Consider the following 20838-nt stretch of genomic DNA (forward strand, 5'->3'; position numbering starts at 1 on the left):
AGGAAGGAAGGAAAAAAGGAAGGAAGGAAAGAAGGAAGGAAGGAAGGAAAGAAGGAAGGAAGGAAAGAAGGAAGGAAAGAAGGAAGGAAGGAAGGAAGGAAGAAGGAAGGAAACCAAGGAAGATAAGAGGCAGAGGTAAGGAGAGTAGCCACTTATTTTTAAGCCTCATTTTCCTCATTTCTACCAACACAGACAGAAACCCTCCCGTATCATCTCATCTTGCTCCATTCTTGACCATATCTTTTTTTTTTAAGTTAAATTTTCCTTTTTGTTACAAACTTAACAAGCATAGACAGAAATGAACATTTCAACATACAAAGAACAGAAAGAGGATTGCCTATGGAGCTGTGGATTTTCTATATCTTTTCCAAAACTCTTGAATATGAACCTAGAGAACTCACTGGCCTTGAGAAATTTCTCTAGTTCTGTACTATCTCAAGGGGACCAGTGGAGCACTTGGACTGTCAGTCTGTTATCTTTTGTTCTCACTACATGATCAATTCACCTCCCTTTATGGTTATACAAGTCTTCAGTGATGTCTTTTATGCCATTTTCACTAATTAGTAGCCATTAGTAATACTTTACAGCCTACATATACTCATCACTCATCTCTCTATTGTTCTTCGACTTCCCTGTAACTTTGGCTCTTCCAAAGTCATTGTATTTCATGATTTGCAAAAGAATATCTCTGATTTTGCAGCTGTAAGCAGTTTGGAATCATTGCAAACTGTATATAGTTACTCCAGTGAAATTTCCTTTACCTACTCAATTCTGGACCTCTCTTCGACACCCATGTGAGTATAGTTGCATGTCTTAGATGGGGAAGTATATATTTTTTATCCACTTTGTTTTTCCAATGTGTATGGGTTAGATCAATCTCCTTCACATTATTATGGGTTTTAGTGAGGAGACTTGGTGGTATTCTATAGTTCAATGCAATTAATACAGTGCCATATTCAAAAGAAATTTCACCTTCGATAGGAAATCCTTTCCTTTTTACTCCGTGTAGGACATCCACCATGATGCTGGTCAACACTTTATGTGAGCATATGTCTCTCTGGTTTTCACCTCACCTAATGTTACTATTTAACACAAGACTGAACAAAGTTACACATGTCACAGAGTCTTTTATAATTTTAATATATCCAAAGTATTAATATAATAATTTTCTGTATTAATTCAATATATAGGGAGATGCTATGTTTGAGTAGAGCCTTCAAAGCTATATTATTCTTTCCTACTGAGTCTAAAAAAATAAGAAATACATCAAATGTCCAAAGAAGCTTATTACCTTGGCAGTATGATTAATACTCCTGCTCATGCTGACAATAAGTATCTTTCTTTACTAAGAATTGTGGATTCTTATTGCCTAATGATGAGACATCTATCTCTGTCAGGCTGCTAAGGTGATCAAAGCTTTTCAGTAGATTATTCTATAAGTCTTTCATTTTTAGAAAAGATAATTATTTCAAGTAATCTTTGCTTAAGTAACAGCAGCTCCTTTCCCAGGTGGAGGTTTCCCTCGGTATGTCCAGTTTCAGTCACCTTGGGCTGGTACCCTTGTGCTTTTCTCTCCTTTTTGGAGTGGAAGAAGTTGGAGAATTAAAAGCTCCTCTTCCCTGCTTCAGAAATGCAAGCAGCTGATCCACAACCATGACAACTCATTCCAATTTTAAAGAGGAAAAGCAGAGAATAACTTTTTCCAGCTGAAGCTATTGGAAGATCTTAGACAAATGCAACTGACGCTCATTGAACTTCATCCAGCACACTGGGACTAATTTCAGCACAGCAAACACTGCCAGGGCATCGTTAATGAGCTCCTCTAACTCTTTGGTTCTCCCAGCCATGAAATTAGCATTGGCCTTAAAGAATCAAGGGTGGGCCCAAAGAAAATCAGGCATTGGACCTAAAGGATGGTGAACCGATTCCCCTCCCTTTTCCTTCTGTAGTCTGTTCTAGGGATCTCTGTTCCAGGGAACTCAGATGTATTTGGTGAAGGCAAATGACAGTGTGTTCTTAGCTACTCCCCGTCCAGGGACCAGAGTTTCCTCATGTGGAAAACGATGGGTTTGAACTAGATAATCCCTGAGGTTCAATCCAACTTTGACATTCTATGAGTCTATGAGAGGAAGCATCAGAAGGAGAGAACATGCCTAGGAGAACTTACTGACATACACATCTGGTAAACTCGGAATTTTTTTTCCATTCAGTGAAATTCTGGATGATAATATAGAGTAGATACAAGGTGGTGAACTTTCCCTCTTCCTTCTCTTAGTGGTCTTTTTCTGTGGTACCTTACAACTTAATTCTTCTGCATTCTCTAGTTGTAAGTATGCAGGGGAGCTGCCATAGTATTGCTGTCTATTTGCTGAAAAAACGTGGTTGAATTATAGAACCTTGAAATTGGAGGTGATCTTAGGTATCTATTTAACCTTCTACTCTAGAAAAGAATATTTTCTATAATATCTCTGACAGGTTGTCATTCAGATTCTGATTAAGCATTTCCAATAATGATGAATCGATGGGGGAAGGGGAGTGCTATCTTCCCATGCCTTCCCTTTGTCCTCTTCTTATGGACCCCATAGGATCCATCTTCTTGTCACAAAGGGTGCCTACTCCCTTTTCTTCCCTTGCTGCCCTCCCCTAATCCTAAACCATCTAGACCTCATAGAGCAATAATCATGAAACGGTTGCTCACCCTACTTAGATGAAATGGGAATCACCAATTGTAATCAATCGGGTCAGGTGAAGAACCAGCAGATCTCATCATCTGCCCTACCAATGCATCCTAAGTTTCTCTGGGGCTTACCATGTGCTCTGACTCTATGCCCACCAGAGCACTGAACACTCACTACCTCACAACCTACTGACTCCCTAAAGGTCCCTTTGGGCCTTGTAGTCTGCCTTGTCTAAAGGATCTTTTACATAATTAGAACGTAAGCTCCTTTAGAGTAGAGCCTGTCTCCTCTTTCAGAACGCTTATAACAGTGCTTGGCATATATTAGTCAGTGGTTTTTTCAGTCATGTCTGACTCTCCATGACCTCATTTGGGGATTTCTTGGCAAAGCCGGAGTGTTTTGTCATTTCCTTCTCTAGCTCATTTCACAGATGAAGAACTGAGGCAAATAGGGTGAAATGACTTTTCCAGAGTCAGACATCTATTAAGTATCTGAGGCCAGATTTGAACTCATGTAGATGAGTCTTCCTGATTCCAAGCCCAGTGCTCTATCCACTGCATCACCTAGCTGCCCCTCATATTGAATTAGTCATCAACTAACATCCACAAGCTAATCTATCTTGCTTCTTGCTGTCATTTGTTGTCTCTTTTCCATCCATTCCTGGTCTGGTTCTTCTTCCTCTGATAGCTTTAAGAAAAATGCCCCTTTTGGAAACTGATGAGTTTTCTCAAGTTTTAGCTCATCCTAGGTGGCCCTAGCTTTCCTGATACTATTTGTAAAGCCTCATTCTGTCCTTAGTATCTACCTCTTTATTTTTTGTACATAGGAGCAGCCAGGTATTGGTGGAAAGAGTATTGGACTCGCAATCGAAGATTCCTGAATTTGAATCCTACTTCAGACGTTTATTAGCTGTTTGACCTTGGGTGAGATACAACTTTTCTAAGCTCATGTTTCCTTATCTGTAAAATGAGAATAGCAGCATGTATCTGCACAAAGTTGTTGGAAGGCTTGGATATGGTAATGTGGCAGCTTAAGTGACACTGTATAAATGTCTGGACCTGGAGGGGGGAAGGCTTAAGTTCAAATTTAGCCTTAGACACTTATAGCGACATGATCTTGAGCAAGTCATTTTACCTTTCCCTGTCAAAGCATCCTCAACTGTAAAATGGAGGAAAATAACAGTCTCTATCTACTACCTTCCAAGGTTGTTGTAAGATAAAATGAGATAATCTGTAAAGTGCTTTGCAAATCTTAAACTGTTATATAAATACTAGCTATTGTTATATGTAAAGTGCTTTCTTAAATCTCTGTATCAACAGGGGTTATTATTACAAAATAACCCTCTGGCCAGAACATAAGGATTCTGATGCAGCCCCTCAACATAACTCATTTAGTAATGATTACTCACTTCATTATTTCAAGATCTTCAATTTCATCAGTTTGGTTTTTCCTTCCACCCCCATAGATTTCTCTACCATCTGCCCTCCCCCTATCCCCAAAAGTCTTATGAAGTGTTTGTCACTAATTTTTGTGGCTGAAAAAAATCAACGTTTGACATGATTTCCTAGAAGTGAACCTTACCCAACTTACCTATGTTGGTCCATAGGTGACAAATACAGGGTCAAGTCCATAAGCATTTATTGTGCCTACTTGGTGCCAGACACTTTGAGTCTATTACTGTCTGGTTCTTAAAGATTTTCTGGATGGGCAGCTTTGTCCAGAGCTTGTCCTCAAAGGGCATAGTGAGAGCACCTTCACTCTATGACAATAATAACAAATCACTTCGATAAAGCTCTCTATAAAACATTTTCCTCCTTATGTGACCTTGGGCAAAACCCATTCTCTGGACCTCCATTTCCCCATCTGTAAAATGCGATGGTCGGTCGGTCGGTCGGTCGGTTGGATGGATGGAGACCATTTAGTCCTCTTTCCCTGCCAGACTGTGAACTCCTCAAGGACAGGGGCTATTTTTTTTTCTTTTCTTTGTATCCCCAGAGCTTAGCATGATGTTTAATAAATGCTTGTCGATTTGCCTTAACCTCTATGGACTTCAATGTCTTCTTCTGTAGAGTGAGGGAGTTAGACTAGAAGGTCTCCAAGGTTCCTTCCGGCTCTTCCTTTATGACTCTATAAATTTCTGAAAAGCTTTGTGTTAGTAAATATACAAGATCTGCTTCCTCCAGTATTATGTAGAATAGGAGACCAAGTTTCAGAGACAGGAGTCTACTTGGCCCCAGTCAGAGCTAGTAAATATCAGAACAGGGCCCTGAACCCAAATCCCAGTCTGGTCAGTGTTCTTTGCATTAAGCTGATCAACCTCTTCAAATCTGCATTCATCTCAGTAGACTGTACGCCTCCCTTATTATGCCAGGCAACTTTTCCATAAAAGTTGCTATAAAAGTCTCTCTAGTTTTGTACAAAATGAAATCTTTGAGTAGTAGCAAGGTAGGCTGGAGGGATTATAAACAACTAGGTTATGATTTCTGAGCAGTTAATAACAAAAACCTCTTAATAGATTAAAAGCAAATCCTTGAGTTAAATCAGTAGCTCATTTAATGACACATTAAAAGCAAAAGTTCCAATTTTATTGACCATGGAGGCGACAGCACAGGTTTGCAACTGTGTGTTCCATACCGTTCTCTCCCCCCCCCTCCCAAATTGGCAGTATGCTGTGTAACAACAATCACCATCTTTGAGTGAGTTGGATAAAGCCTGGTACTAATGAATTATTTTATTTTATTCATCCATCCCTTTTGCTTTTATATCACCATCATTTCCAGATGTAGTACCCTACCCTAGCAGCTAAGCAAAAATAACTAAGTAAGGGGCGGCCAGGTAGCACAGTCAGTAAGAGCACCAGCTCCAGGGTCAGGATGACCTGGGGATCAAATCCGGGCTCAGACACTTAGCACCCACCCAGAAACACCTGGCCGTGTAACCTTGAGCAAGTTACTTAACCCCAATTGCTTTAAAAAAAATAACTAAGTAACCATATCTAACAATGTGTTCAATTTCATGTCCCCCACCCTTGCTCCTAGTCCACCACCTTTCTGCCAAAAGGATCATAGATATCAAGGGAGGCACCTTTTATTTGTTCTCTGGAACCGAGATTGGTCATTATGCTTACTCAGAATTTGACTTCCTTTTGGTTTAATAACTTCTTGATGACAATTAAATTTAGATCCAATAAATAGGTAGAGTCTCCTGACTCCAAATCCAGTGGTCTTTCCACTACAGCTGCAGTTACCTCACAAGTCTTTGGGCAGTGCTGACATTTGGGAAAGCAATCCTACTTTCACTGCTCTCTAGCAAATGAAAGGGAAGAAATCACCAGTATCCGAACATCTAGTGAAGTGAGAGCAGGGAGAAAATGGCTAGGGTCCATTGGAACAAATGAGCTTGCTTTAGGTGGACCTTATTAGTAGATATGTGGTGAGACTGAAGGTGAAATTATGAGGACTTTCTGCTCCACTCATCATGTTCCAAATTGGCTGGAAAATCCTCAGTTTTCTCTTCAGTAAAGCCTATGAGCTGCTGGGATGGCCAGCTTAACAGGTACAGAATATTATTACCAAATCCCATTACTATCATCAGGTTACTTGTATCATTGACTTGGAAGGGGTTTTAATGTTTAAAATAGAAGTGAAACACTGACTCAGATCCTTAGCAGGGAGAAAATGCCAAGTGGTCATTTGATGGTCTCTCTCAGAATCAAGGTATTATAGCTATTCCATATACAGGCCCACCTCATCTTGGGTAATAAATTAAAAGGCTTCCAAAAAGGGCTAAGGCAGACCTAAGCTCCATTATTAGGAATAGAGTGTCCAGAGCATGGAAGGTAATAGTCTCCCTGTTCTCCACACTGGTTATAGCACATCTGACTTATTGTGTCCAATTTTAGGTGCCACATTTTAATAGGGGATAGTGATGAATGAGAACACATCTGGAAAAGGGAGATTGGGGTGATAATGACTTTAGAAACTGTATTATGAAGAACGAACTGGAGATGTTCCACCTGTAAAAAAAAGACTTGAAAAAGAGGGAATAGGACTGCTATTTTCAAATAACAATAAGGTACCATTTTGTTGTTGTCCAGTTGTGTCTGACTCTTTGTGACCCCATTTGGGGTTTTCTTGGTAAAGATACTGGAGTGGTTTGCCATTTTCTTCTCCAGCTCATTTTAAGATGAGGAAACTGAGACAAACAGGATAAAGTGACTTGCTCAGGGTCACACAACTATTAAGTGTCTGAGGCTAGATTTGAACCTAGGAAGATGAATTTTCCTTACTTCAGGACTGGAGCTCTATCCACTGTACCACCTCCCTGCTCTTCTGTAAGGGCATTGCATAGCGCTTTAAGGTCTGTGAAGCCCTTTGTATTCATTATCTCATTTGTTCCTCATAACAACCTTATCAAGTGTGACCTGAAGTAATTCCCACAATTGTCTGCATCTGAAGGAGGATTTGAACTCTTGTGTTCTTGGTGTGTTCTATCCATTATGCAATAGTGCCTCAATATTTGAAACAGTATCATGAAGAAAAATTATTGGACTTGTTTTGCATGGCCATGGAGAGGAGAGCTAGGACTTGTAAATGTAACAGGCAGGCAGATTACAGGTCACAGAAGGGAAAGCCTCCTGGTTATTGGAATTGTCCCCAAATTAAAAGTTCTACTGAAGGGAAGCAATATGTTGTTGTGGAAAGGGATCTGGGTTCAGAGTTAAAGGATCCCAATTTTATGTAAGACTGTAGCTCAGTACCTGTGTGATATTGGACAAGTCCCTTGACCTCTTTAAGGTCTCAGACCTCTGTGGTTACTTCCAGCTCAAAATCTGTAACCATTTTAGGTAATTATTTTTCTGGCACCAGAAATGCTAAAATGGGGCTGGATGAACATGTATGAGAGCCATGTTTTAGAAAGGATTACAAGGTTAAGTGGAAGGTTGGAGTGGATAACTTCTAAAGTCCCTTCCAACTTTATTATTATGACTTTACTGGATGTTAATTGGCCTTAAAATGTAGAACAGCTACCAGTAAAAAAGTTAGCTTCCTCTGTGTAATTGTCAGACTCCATATTAAATAGGGTTTTTATGTTTTCTTTTAGTCCTTTCCATCATATTTATTTTGTTTCCAATTAATTTTTAATCTATCTTTCTTTGGCCCTTTATTAAATTTAATTTTTGTTGCACTGTGATCTGAAAAGGATATGTTTAATATTTCTGGTTTTCTACATTTGATTGTGAGGTTTTTATGACCTAATACATAATCAATTTTTTGTGTAGGTGCCATATACTACTGAGAAAAAGATATATTCCTTTCTATCCCCATTCAATTTTCTCCACAGATCTATCACATCTAACTTTTCTAAAATTCTATTTGCCTCTTCTTTCAGCACTAACTTCTTTCTTGTTTATTTTGTGGTTAGATTTATCTAGTTCTGAGAGGGGAAGGTTGAGGTCCCCCACTAGTAGAGTTTTACTATTTATTTCATCCTATAACTCATTTAGCTTCTCCTTTATCATATTTATTTTGGAAAATGATGAAATCAGTAAAGCTATATTGACTTAGAGTAGTATTCTCCAAATGTTTGCCTGGCCAAGAGGTCTGTTGAATTTTCCCTGTCACTCCCACCCCACCCCTAAAATGCTAGAGTTGGAAAAGATCTTTGAGATCATCTAACAACCTTTTAATAACATATATATATATATATGTATATATGAGGAAACTAGGGAACAAAGAAGTGAAATAGGTTGTCCAACTTGCCTGTGGAGGGAGAAGGGAAAGGAATAAGCATTTACATGTGCCAGGCACTGTGTTAAGTGGGATTCCTTTTTTTTTTTTAAACAAATACAATCTCATTTTATCCTCATAACAAACTTACAAGGTAGGCTCTATTATTATCCCCATTTTACATTTGAGGAAACTGAAACAAACAGAAGTTAAGTGACTTGTTCAGGATCATACAGTTAGTAAATCTCTGAAGCTAGATTTCAATGTAGGTCTCCCTGACTCCAGGGCCAATTCTCTATCCATTGTGACACCAACTTCTTCTAGTTATGATTACCTAGTGTCAGAATCAGGATCAAAAATTGGGTTTCATGGAGTCATAGGATTGAGATCTGGACAGGATTGACCTTCTTTTACAGATGAGTTATCCTGAAGCTAAGCTTCAGCTTTATGGACCACTAGGTGATGTAGTGCATAAAGTGCCAGGTCTGGAGTCAGGAAGACTCATCTTTCTGAGTTCAAATCTGACCCCTGATGCTTACTAGCCATGCGACCCTGGGCAAGTCACTTTATCCTGTTTGTCTCAGTTTCCTCATCTGTAAAAAGAGATAGAAAAGGAAATGGCAAACCACTCCAGTATCTTTGCCAAGAAAAACCCAAATGGGGTCACAAAGAGTTGGACATGACTGAAACAACTGAACAACGCCAACAACTTCATAGGATTTCAATGGGGAAAATAATTTTGTAAAATGTAAAGTTGTATAAAAATATGAGCTGCTTTTATCATGACCATGAACTGTGCTCCATCCATCTCGCTATTATTTCCTCCTCACCCTCACTGATATGAACAGACCTAGAAAGAGGGAACAAGCCTGGGGGAAAAGGTGTTGGGGAGCAAGCACAATCCTCTGCTACTTCGATACAAGAATGTAAGCCAGAAAACAAATGATGTAACAAACCAGGCAGGGAAAAAAGTGCTGAGTCCTGGAACAATCGACCCAAAGATTTGTTAAGGATGATTAAGGCAAGTAGGGACACGTGTGTTATCAATGGTGGTATAAACTGTAGAGTGTGTGTGTGTATGTATGTGTTGTGTGTGTGCTTGTGTAAGCCTGTGAACCTGGGAGGGAGGGATAAGAGTGCTTTTTCCAATGGTGATGAGAAGAGCTAAAGAAAAGTAGACATACATGCATATACATACATAGATTTTTTTTTTTCAACAACGTTCCTTCAAGTCAAGTCAACAATCATTAAGTGCTTAGCCAGACACTGTGCTAAGTACTGGGAATACAAATACAAGAAGAAAGAAATACAGTCCCTGCCCTCAAGGAGCTTGTATACTAAGGGGAATAGGTTACACATTAAAGAAAGTTGAGGGGAGGTTTCCCATGCCCCACTCTGGGGGGATGGTAGGGCATTTCTCTATAAAATAGTAGAGAAAGTCTTAAGAACCAGGTATGCAGCCTGGAGAGAAATAATGACATGACTGTCCTGAGTGTTTTCTTTATAATGGAGATAAGTTCTGAGAAGAATTAGCCAATCAGATGGTGAAACTGCAAGGGTGGAGCAGGGGAGTGGGGAGGGCCTGGTAGAAGCTACCTAGGATTTGGGGGGTGATGAAGCAGTAATAGTAGAAGGGAGTCAAGGCTGGAGAAGAAAATATTATTGAAATGGTTCACCATCAGGACAAGATTGGGTACAGAGGGAAATGAGCCCAGAATAGGTTTTAACAGATTGGGAAAATATTAAGGAATCATGGGACATAAGTTCACTACTAGGGCAGAGAAATGTTTTTTTTTTTGAGGAGTAAGGGAGTAGAAGAGGTAAGAGGTAAGAGGTGGAGATTGTGGTTAGTGAAGGGAATTTCAAAGTTCAAGACCACTGGAAGGGAGTTCCCTGAATTTTTCCCTTTCCAATCTTACACTTTTGGGACTAGTCTCTGTTGTGGTTTGGAACACTATAGTTTCCCTGCAGCCTCATTCGTTGGTACTTCTAGGCTCTATGCCTAGAAACTGAACACCTGGGACTTTAAATTGGGATAGCATGGTATGATGGGAAAAAAAGTAAGAACATCCTGGATTAATCTAAAGGCTTGGATTCAAGTTCAGACTCCACGACTTCTTACATGCCTGGTGGCAAATTACTTAACCTCTTGGTGCCTTCGTGTTCTCACCTAGAAAATAAATTCTAAATACTTGCTTTAACCTCTTCCCAGGGCTTGCTTACTATAACATACTATGTAGATGGAAGCTGTCAGTTCCTCAAGCAGGAGTCTTTATTTTACATCCCCATGAGAAGTGGGAAAAATAGGAAAAGAACAGAATCTGAGATACAGAGGGCCAAGATCCAATTAGCTAAGGTGCTGATTCTAATCAAAACCCAAGTCTTTAGTCTCAATTCAATTTAACAAGCATTTTGTTCAGTGCCACTCTCCCAAAGTAGCCTGCTTTTCCCACTTGCTTCAGCAACTTCTGCTAGCACATTATTGTTAAATCATCATAAGATTGTAGAATTCAGAGCTGGACCGGATCTTAGCATCACAGACCTAGAGACAGAAGGGACCTCAGAGGTCATCTAATCCAACTCCTTCATTTTTCAGATGAGGAAACTGAGGCCTATGGAAGTAAAGCCCATGGATTTGTCAATGTCACACCAGTAGTAAATGTTGAAGGCCATCTTTGGACCCAGCTGCTCGGAATCTAGAGCAAATTGACTAGAGGAAACACTCAGTCTACTGTACCACATTGCCTGCTGCAACTCTCTCTTTTTACAGATGAGAGAACTGAGACTCAGGGTGGTGAAGTGATATACCCATGATCACACAGGGAGTAAAGGGGGAGAGCCAGGATGGTGCTATTTGGGATGAAGGATGGGGACTAGTCTTCTTGAGAGCTTGTTCCAACACTCAATATCTGTGGTGCCCCTGGGCATGTCTCTTCCCTATGCCTCAGTTTCTCCTTCTGTAAAATATGAATAATAATTCTTACATGAGCCTAAGGTTACCTCCCTGGGTTAGTTGGAAAGTGCTCTTTAATGGTTAATGCCATACAAATTAGAGTTACTATTTATTATTACTGAATTCATGTCAAGAAATCCTTGTGAGAAGATAGAGTATTTTGACATACCAAGTGCAATTCCCACTGACAAAGCGGTAACCAGTTTCTTCATTCATCTGAGTCTGGCAGGGAAGCTGAGAACAGGGAGCCAAAATCAATTTCACGTATCAACCTGTTAACAACAGCCAAAAGAACCAGATAACCTACTTTTCTGGGAGCCATCTGGCAGAGTTCCTTTCAAATAACAGCAGCAATCACATGGTGGCTCTTATTGCAATACTTCAAACGATTTATGGTTTTATCTAAGTGGGTCCTCCCTTCACTCAAGATCACAACCCCTCCAGGGCTTTAATGGACCAACTTTCTGACTTTCTGTGGCCAAAAAAATCTAATAATCTGATGGTTGCCCAGGTTCTCTGAACTTACTTGTTGTTAGATAGCAGATGCAGCCATAGAACCATGGTTTTAGAGCTGAGAGGGATCTTAGTGATCCAGTTTTCCCCCATTCTACAGATAAGGAAATGTAGGCTAGGATGGGGAAGTGACTTCCCCAAGGTCCCACAGGTAGTAAGAGAATGGGAATCTGAACCCAGATCCTCTGACTCCAAATCCAATATCAGTGCCATATCTTTGGTTGGGGCTATATATTTCCAGTGGGTTTGGAATCAGTCCATTTATTGAGCATTTTAAAAAAGAATTGGAATTTAAGAACACCTCAAAGACCAAGCCATATCAATTGATGCAGGGCATTTTTTTTTAATCTATAAGGCAAATAAAATAGAAATAGGATGAAAAAAATTTATTTCAAAGTAAAACTATAATAAAATATTTGTATCAATTGATAGGCCTGGTCCTTGTAGTATTAATCACCTACTATGTGCTAGGAGCTGTGTTAAGCATTAGAGGCACAAAGCAAGGCAGGTGCATGGCTCCTGCTCTCAAGAAACAAATGAGTTAACTTATAATGTGTTTTATAAACCTTAAAGTGCTATAAAAATGATAGCTTTAATATTATTATTAATCAATTTAATAATTTTAATTATTAAGGAGCTCATATTCTAGTGAGGGAGACAATATAAAAATAACTATGTACACACAAGAAATATATACACACATATGTGTGTATCTACATGCGCATTCATATACATACACACATATATGTATGGTCAATTGAAGGTAATCCCAGAGGAAAGGTTTGGCTGAATTCAACAGAATCGAGGGAAATCTGGCTTAGACTAAGGTTATTTAATTTTTCTTCAAGGCACAATGAGTCATCAGAAAAAGATCTCAGTGAAGGAATGGTGGCTCAAAATCTATTTTTTTTTTAATCCTTTCCCACAGACTTGAAGGTGCTTAATTAGGTAAAGGAGAGAGGAGTCCTCTTGAAAGCAGTTGACTCTATCCTACCACCATAAAGCTACCTGATCCTAACCTTGACCATTTTATTGTTGGTGTCTTTAAGGAGTAATTAAGTCAGAAATGCCAGTCACACTCTGGCAGATGGTGACTAATATTTCACTCTGCAAAAATGAAAACATCCACAACCAGAAAGATCTGTCCCCTCCTTCCCTATCTCTTCCTTCCCTTTCTACTGCCTGCCCTCTCTCCTATCTCTCGTGTTTCATTCTTTTCTCTTTCTTTTGTTCTTTTTCTCCATTTGTCTTTTCCCCTCTCATTTTTTCTTTCTTTCTTCTCCCTCTTCCTTTCCCTTTTTCTTCCTTATCCTTTCTTTGTCTTTTTAATCTTTCTTTTCTTCTTTCTTTTTTCTCCAGTCTCTCCTTTCTCATTCTTATTCTTCCCCATCTCATTTTCTTTTTCTCTTTTTCCTCATTCCTTTCTCTTCCCTCATTTCATATGTCTCTTTCTCCTCACTCTCTTCTGTCTAATCTTTTCTCTTTTTTCTTCCTCTCTCCCCCCTTCCCTTTTTCTCCCTTTAGTTTCTGCTCAGTATGATTAGTGTGTTAAATGTGATTATAGCAATGATTTTTCCCCTAATATAAAAGGCTGTATTTCTGGAGGGGCTTCCTGTCATGGCTAAGACGAATTTTCTGGACAGTCTAGGCCAGGGGTGGGGTGGGGAACATGCAGCCTCAAGGCCACATGTGGCCTTCTAGATCCTTAGGTGAGGCCTTTTGATTGAGTCCAAGTTTTATAGAATAAATCCTTTTATTAAGGGGATTTGGATTTGAAGTTTGGATTCAGTCCTACTTGAGGACCTAGAGGGCCACATTTGGCCTGGAAGTCACAGGTTCCCCACCCCTGATGTAGGGCAACCAGTCACTTATTGTCATTTCACATTCCTTCATGCTTAATCACTCAACAAGCAAAAATACAGGATGGAATTCAGGAGAGGAATGAGTTGCAAGTATAAGAACAGGTCAGCTAGTCACATAACAGGCACAGACTTGATGCTATTTAAAGGAGTCCATGCTTGTATAGGGATTGAAAACTCTCAGGGCCCAATGTATATACGTTTGTGGCATTTTAGTGATACAGAACACATTGCCATGTCATGTGCTTCTGAATTAAGAAGGATTTGCTGTTGCCCATTGAAATGCATATGACTATGGTTTCATAACCACAGGATTTGGAAGAGATGCACCAAGCTGGGGTTTTTTGGTTACATAATAATGCCTGTTCTCTCTTTTTAGATTTTTTTTTTCTTCAGATTGATTGTCCTGATGTGCACTTGAGAGATTTTGATGAGAGTAGTCTTCCGCTAATGTGTGATTTTATGAGGTTAGGTTCTTCCTGGCCCTTTGAAAGAAAAGGTGATTTTATTTCATTTGCTTTGGCTTGGGAAAAATGACTCAGGCACCTGTGCCCTGCAATGCAGGGTCATGACCAAATTCTCTATTGCTCCCATAATGGGCTGTAAAAACATGCCTTGTAACCCCCTGACAATCTTCATTTCCTGTAGGCCTATTTGAAGTGGCAGGAAACAGGGTGATTTCTACAAATAAATAATCTAGGGAAAGGCCAGCCATATCAGATAAAACAAAGACTACTCTAACCCTTTGCCAAGACTTGAACCCAAACCAAGTCCATTCTTCTCTCTGCTCCAGTCTGACTTGGGGGGTGGGTGGGGGGGAGACCAGAGGGACTAAGAGGGAAAAAAAAGCAGTTGTGGAGGCAAGGAGTAGAATCGTAGAAGACAGAGTATATGCAGTACAAATATCCACATGCCTCTACATTTCCTGGTTTTGTCTGAACCTGGAAACAGAAGCAGCACCATGAGGAAGGCTGTTTGCTCTGAACTTCAGCCAGAATTTGCCTCATGAGATTCCAGTCTGATTTCCAGACGAAGCAGGTGCCAATAAATTAGATTCTCATCTTGTCTGAACCAAACCCATCTTGTTGTAAAGAAGTCTACTAGGAGTTCAGTAGCCCCATGTTATAATTCCTTTTATTCGCTCTCCCTGCTCCACCCCATCCCTCACAATGGCCCCATGGGGTCACTTATGTTCTCCTCCAAGTGCTGGGGGAAGGGAAGCAGGGAAAGGAAGGTCAGTAGGCCCACTGAGCTCCACTGTGGGGGCTGCTCCAGTTGCTGGCCCCTTGGCTATTGTAAACCTTCCTTTTCAGACAGAGTGAAAGACTTGCCTGTATATGAATCCTCCTTTGCTGCCAGACTCTCCGAGTACAGTACAGCTGGTACTATTGTTATTCCTTCAGGTGGGAGTCAAAGGTCAGAATCCTTCTGAGATTCAAGCACAGTGATAAAAAGCAAAGTTTAGGCAATTTCTCAACATAGCACAGAAAGAAGCTTGACCAAAGACACCTAGAGTAGCTGAAAACAGATCTACTTTTCAACCCCTTTGTAAAAGACAAACTATGGAGGAGTAGAGTAGGGGGTCAGGGATTAGGTAAAGATGAAAAAAAGAGAAATAAAAAAGTTGATGGCAGCCCATCCCTTGTTTTTCTAGGTACCTGCCATCTCTGGGGCTCTATAGTAGGTAGATAAATGTTAAATAAAATGAAAAGCACATGAAGCATAGTGAATGAAGAATGAAGATCACTGGACTAGGAGCCAAGAGATCCAGATTTGGATTAGGTCTTTCACCTACTATCTGTATTACCTTGAGTGAATCATTTTTTCTCTCTGGAACTCAGTTTCCTGATCTGTAAAATGAAATTATACTAGATGATCACAGAATCAAAGAATCATAGGTCTAGAACTTAGTAGGACCTCAGAGGCCAAACAGTCTCACTCCGTTTTATAGATGAAACAACTGAGAACCAGAGAGGATGTGACTTGCCCAGTGTCATATAAGTAATAAGCATCAGGGGCAGGATCTGAACTCAGGCCATTTTAGAAGATGTGCAAGACTCTCAAAAGTTCTATAACTTGTGGGTCTATTTCTAGCTACTTAAACCTCCATATAATAATGGGGAAGAGACTAGATTTACCCACAATTTAGATCTCCTTTAGTTATAAACTATTATAATTTCTATGTTTGTATATATATATATGTTTATAAATATATATAGTGCAATAGTTATAGTTAAATATTTGTATAATATATCAATATATACATCTTGCTATATTATTAAGATAGCATTTATTTATATAATATATAAATATTTGCAAATTTATATATTATATAAATATTTCTATATAATTAATAGTGATTTATAAATTACAATTATAAACTGCATATCTTATTATGCATATTATATAAAGCCAGGAATAACAGAATGACTCATTTAATCTTGATTAAGAAACAGAGTTAAACTTACAGAGACCATTAATCAGATTTTGTTGTGCTTCTTGAATACCCTGCCCCTCCTTCCCTTTCCACCTCTCCACCAAATTTGCTGCAAGGGCCTTGGCTTTGTTCAGCAGTTTCGTGCAGCAGAAAAGGTGTCAAGCTTAAAGTGTCCTAGGATCTGAATTCAGATCCTGTACTACTGTTGTTGTGTTTGTTCTCAAAGAGGACCATGGCATCAGGGAAATGATGACATGACTTGCAGTTGACTTGGATTTGAGTGAGGAAGGGCTGTGCAAGGTCACATAGGTGACATAACTATTGCCTTCCCCATTTTACAGATGAGAAAATCAGATCTTAGAGAGGTTAAGTGGCATCCAGCTAATAAGAAGAGCTGAAGGTGGGATATCAAGTCAGGTATCCCCCAAGTCACAGACTGGAAGGAACCTGAGAAGGACATCTAGACCAATACTCTCATTTTACAGAGAAGGAAGTTGAGGCGCAGAGAAGGCAAGTGACTTGCCTGATGTCATATGCATGGCGAGCAGTAGTACAGGAGATGACCCAGCACTACCTCACTTAAAGTGAGAACCCAAAAAGGTCTTAGCCTTAGGGCCAGGGTCTCCCACTGCATCCTGGGCCATCTCCAGTTGTCCTAATGAATATCTGGTCACTGGACCCAGATGGCTCTGGAGGAGAAAGTGAGGCTGGCGACCTTGCAAAGCCAAGGGTGAGGGGTAGGCCTTTATGAAACCGTGCCATTCCTACCCATGTCATGTCTCTCCTTCCACTCTTCCCTCTCTCCAAATCTTACTTATTCTTCAAGATCCATTAGCACCCCCACCTCTTTCTTCTTGGATGACATCAGCCCATTAATCTTCCTCCTTCATTTGAGCTCTTCTGAGCACTACAATCCATACAACACATTTGGAACTTAGTTGTTCTCTTAATTATTTCCTGTGTGTTAGTTTTCTTTCTTCAATTAGATGGCAAGATCCTTTAAGTCAAGGTCTGTATTTTTTTTAATTCTTAATTTTTATTTTCAGTTCCAAATTCTCTCCTTCCCTCTCTCCCTCCAGCAATTCAGAAGGCAAGAAATATATGTATATATATATATGTATGTGTATGTATAAATATACATGTGCATACATATATACATATGCACACACAGATACACATATACATAGATATATACATACCATGTTGTGGGGGGGATAGCAAGAAATATAAAGTGGAAAAAATATGCTTCAATCTGCACTCAGAGTTCATCACTTCTCTCTCTGGTGATAGATGGAATATTTCATCATGAGTTGTTTGGAATTGTCATGTATCGTTGTATTGATCAGTGTAGTTAAAGGTCTATGTCTTTTGATTCTTACTTTGTGTCCCATCCCCCAACATCTGGCAGACCACTTGCACATCATACTAAAAATGACTGACATCTCTGTTATATTTTATGATTATAAAGACATTTCACACCCATTATTCCATTCAGTGGATCCGATGGATTCAATACAAACCTATAAAATCAATAAAATAGTGGAAATAGTATTATTCACATTTCAGATGAGGAATTTGGGGATCAGAGCAGTTAGTAAGCAGTGAAGCTGGGACTTGATTCCAGCTACTTTCCCTACAACACTCCCCCTCATTCCCATCCTAGTCACACACACTCAGAAAATGTATTGGTTGATTGAATCTTCGTGTTGCTGATCATTTGCCTACAAACTTATATGAAAATAGTTTGAGGAAATTTTCCAGGGTTCTCAAAGACAAGTGAGCCTAATCAGGGCAACTTGAGAAACCTGGAGAGAAGCCAAGCAAGCCAATGGCATGAATGTTTCATGGGTCTCCCACCTCAGACTACAAAGAAAACAAAAATAATTCCATTCTAATTTATGCAATCACTTAAACTGTCAATAAATCATACAGACGCAGGCTAGAAAGACTTTGAGCCAGACCATGAAGAAACTGCCCTGTGTCAGATTGAAGATTCTGAATTATCATTGAGTTTTAGCTGAAACCTTCCTGTTAAGGTTCCCAGATTGTGGGGTTGTGCTCACTGACACAGCCCTGCCATGGCACAGGATAGCCTTTCATCTGATGGCCCAGATTGAGCCCTGTGGGAATCAGGAGGCCCTGCCAAGTTCCACTTTCGTAGAGTAATGCTATTGTTGATAAGGGCCAGCCAGCCAGTCAGCCAGCCAGCCATCTGTGCTCGATGCTGGCTTCTCCTAAGAGGAGTTCATAGAGAGAGCTGACCAGATTTTCCTTTTATAGAATGTAGCAATTTGGGCCACTGTTTAAAAAGAATTGTCGTTATATTTAAATGTCTTTGATCCTTTGTTTAAACATGGCAGTGGGACATGATGGAAAGAGCCTTAATTTTTTTTTTTTTTGCTTCTTGGAGTGGGGAGGGTAGGGCAATTGGGGTTACATGACTTGCCCAAGGTCACACACCTAGTGTGTGTGTGTTAAATGTTACCTGTTTTTGTGTTAAGTGTCTTAGGCCAGATTTGAACTCAGGTCCTCCTGACTCCAGGGCCTGTGCTCTATTCACTGTGCCACCTTGCTGCCCCAAAAGAGCCTTAAATTAAGAAGGCAAAACACCTGAGTTCAATTCCTAGCTGCTACATACTAGCTTCAGGGCATCTAGGTGGTACAGTGGATAGAGCGCCAGGCCTGGAATCAGAAAGACTCACCTTCCTGAGTTCAAATCTGACCTCAGACACTAGCTGTGTGATGCTGGGCAAGTCACTTAATGCTGTTTGCCTCAGTTCCTCGATCTGTAAAACGAGCTGGAGAAAGAAGTGGCAAATAACTCTAGAATCGTTGCCAAGAAAACCCAAATGAGTTCACAAAGAGTCAGACAAAACCGAAACAATTAAACAACAACACATACTAGCTATACAAGCTATCTATAACCTTGGAGAAATCACTTGACCTCTTGTGGCTTTAGTTTCCTCATCCGTAAATTGGAGATCATCATATCTGTCCTTTCAACCTCACCATTTGTTATAAGGATTAAATGAGATCATGGATGTGAGTGTTGTCTTTAGATCAGCTTTATAAAACCAACTAAGTTTTCATGAGTCTGCCCAAATTTTTCTAGTGCACCTAAATTTCTACCAGTGGCTGCATCAAAGATGCTGCTGCTTCTCTTTGTCTTCTGTCCCCATTTTCTGTCTTTCTTCTCTGGCAATTGAGCCTATTCATGGGTGTTTCCAAGGAACCAAGGGAAAAGATATGCAGTTTTCTCATAGATATTGTGATCATAATCTCATAATTTAGCTTTTCACTTGTCAGGTTGGAAGATCTACTAAACACCAGACAAAATAACCCTTTGCTCACCGTTTCCTCCTTTTCCTACACAGCTTGCCCACTATCTTGGCCAACTGAGTTTTCAGCTTCTTGGTTTGCCATTTATGGTCAAGTGAAATCTAACCTGTTAGTCATTCAGACCATCTACTGGCTGTGATCCTTGTTAGGAGATTTACTATGAGTCTTCTCCCATCACAGACCAATTAGCTTCTAATATAGTTTTGACTTATGACCTCTTGTGGAGTTCATTTCTCCTGCAGAGAAGTTTTGCGTTGTCATTCTTCCCATTGCACATTGGGTGAAGGCAAACTTTATTTCTTTTGTTTTGTCATATGTGCACCAGTCTTATGATGCTTGAATCATTGCAGACAGCACTATATGTTCAATTATTTCTACCCTGATCTTTATGGGCACCTCAGATGGGTGGGTACTACAATCAACAAATGTTAATTGAACAACCAATCCAGTGTCTTTTTGCCAACAGAGGTCCCAAGGAATATACCATAGGAGGCTGCATTCTTCCCCTAAATGTCAACCTTGAAAGTTAGGTAATAACAAAAATGATGATAGAATTAGTAAAATTATGTGATAATTATAAAAACCACCTACTTATATAGCATTTAACCTGCTCAAGAAACTCCAGTGGTTCCATATTGCCTCTAGGATAAAATATAAGATCTTCCACTTTTCACTCTTATTAGAAATTATTTACCTCTTTACACTCTGCAGTACAGCCAGACTGGTTTTCTTGATATGCCTCACATATAGAACTCTGTCTCCCATCTCATTGTCTTTGCATTGGACATCCCATGTGCCAGAAATGCACTCCCACATTAACTCTGTCTCTTAGAATCCTTTGTTTCCCTAACAACCCTGCTTAAGAACCACACAAAGACTTTCCAGACTCCTCTTTCCTCCCACAAATTTGCCTTGTAGTTATTTTGTATATATTTATGTATGTACATGTTGTTGTCCCCTGATGGAATATAAGCTGCTTGAGGGCAGGGAATACTTCATTTTTGTGTTTGTATCTTCAGTGCCTCACATATCCCCAGGAACTAGAACAATGCCTGACACATAATAGATGTTTAATAAATATTTGTTGCTTAATTTCAAATGTTTTCAAATCCATTATTTCATTTGACCCACACAAGTAGAAGCATCATTTGCATTCATATGAGGAAACTGAATAAACATCAGAGCTAAGATTGAATTCCAGGTCCTCTGAGTTCGTATTTAGTACTCTTTACACTATACCACCTTACTTACTTTGAAGTCCTTAAGTGCATGCAATACCAAAGTCACAGAACTAGTGAATGACGTAGCGTTCAACCATGATCTTTCTTTG

At 39.7% G+C, this 20838-nt stretch overlaps 1 protein-coding gene across 1 annotated transcript in view; it reads left to right on the forward strand.

Annotated features, from left to right (window-relative positions):
• CEMIP (cell migration inducing hyaluronidase 1) overlaps positions 1-20838 on the forward strand; it is a 242439-nt gene that overhangs the window by 93725 nt on the left and 127876 nt on the right. The gene's annotated exons all lie outside the window — the stretch shown is intronic.

This window comes from Petaurus breviceps, unplaced genomic scaffold (genome assembly GCF_028583685.1).
Source record: "Petaurus breviceps papuanus isolate PSGF00001 unplaced genomic scaffold, PetGlider_PUasm1.0 37, whole genome shotgun sequence".
NCBI lineage: Eukaryota > Metazoa > Chordata > Mammalia > Diprotodontia > Petauridae > Petaurus > Petaurus breviceps.